Source organism: Propithecus coquereli, unplaced genomic scaffold, assembly GCF_000956105.1.
Source record: "Propithecus coquereli isolate 6110/MARCELLA unplaced genomic scaffold, Pcoq_1.0 Scaffold220, whole genome shotgun sequence".
Classification (NCBI taxonomy): domain Eukaryota; kingdom Metazoa; phylum Chordata; class Mammalia; order Primates; family Indriidae; genus Propithecus; species Propithecus coquereli.
In genome coordinates this window covers 1,990,118-1,991,591 of record NW_012147190.1, presented here as the reverse complement: position 1 = coordinate 1,991,591, position 1,474 = coordinate 1,990,118, and positions in this window count along the sequence as shown.

Here is a 1,474-nt window from a genome sequence, read left to right as displayed (position 1 = left end):
CAACACAGTGAGACTCTGTCTCTAAACAAAAAAAAAATCCAAGTCCTTCTGACCTTGGAGGTCACAGTCATAATTGCTGCAGCACCCTGACAGCCAGGAAGCTGCAAGGGACCACAGCCCTGGTCCTCACCTTGGATGCGCATTGGAGTCACTGAGCAGAGTGCTAAAAATTTGAATCCTGCTGCCCCCACCCCCACCCCAAGTGATTCTAATGCAATTAGCCTGGGGTGCAGTTGGGCACTGGGAATTTTTGGAAACTCCAGCTGAAGCTGTGGTACAGCCAGGTTGAGACCCACAGGCTGCAGTATGGAAAACCTCTGGGAGGGCGGTTGCAGCAGAGAGCCCTCTCTGGCTGGACTCGGTGATCTCCGAGTTCCCTTCCAGCTCAGATACTCTGTGATTTTACGATTCACCAGTTCTGCTGCCAGAAGCCTTTCCCCCAAGGTGACTGGATTTCTAGAACTGACAGATGGAGGCTGAGGGACTTTGGTAACACGCGTCAGCTCTAATGGCTGGGCTGTGAGAGCCAAGTGCTCAAGGCTGCTTCTCCGAGCTCTGCCAGCCATCTTCCCTCTGGCCCAGACCCGGCCTGCAGACAAGCTGGGAGGAGGAGAAATGAAACCAGCAGATCCACCGTGGGCGCCACCACAGCTGGATGTTGCCAGCTGTTGGCCAGGGACTGATCCACTCCTTCGAGAGTGTCAGGAGCTGTGGAAGTTCCCCCGGAGGTCAGGGGTGACCATGCCTGAGGGCTGAGTGGTGAAAAAAACCTGAGAGAACATCCCACGCCTGCCCCTTGTGGCTCCTTGGCTTCTTGGGGGTTCTGCTGCTCAGGGCTGTTGTGATACATGACCTCTTCCTCTTCCTCTCTCCAGCCACCTGGGCTTGAACTTGCAAAGCTCATTCCCGCCTCGAGGCCCTTGCACTTGCTGGTCCCTGGGCTTGGAACGCCCTCCACCAGCCGTTTGCGTGGCTGCCTCTTTCTCCTCCTGCAGTTCTCAGCTCAGAGGCCACCTCCTCAAGTGACCTTCAATGGCTTCCCCAGAGCCACCGCCTCTCCTTGCTGCCTTCGTTCCTCAGCACAGAGTCTGTTTAATTATCTTTATAGCACTTTATACTAAATACATCTTAAAATCTGTATTTGTTTATGCATATATTTTATCTCCTCCTTTTAGAATGTATAAAGGCCCCTAGAGGCAGGGCCTTTAATACTTTGGAGTCTCGAAAGGGGCCCGGTGCACAGTAGGAATGCACCAAATGTTTGCCCACCTGCTTGCTGTCCCCCTGGGTAGCGTGGGTGCCACAGGAGACAGTACAACGCGTGGTTAAGGAGGAGCTAGAACTCTGGAGTCAGGTGAGCCAGGTTTAAAACCAGGCTCCACACACATCAGCTGTGTGACATTAGGCAAGTGACCCAATCTCTCAATTTTATAGTTTTCCAATCTGTAACATGGGAGTAAAATAATACCCATCC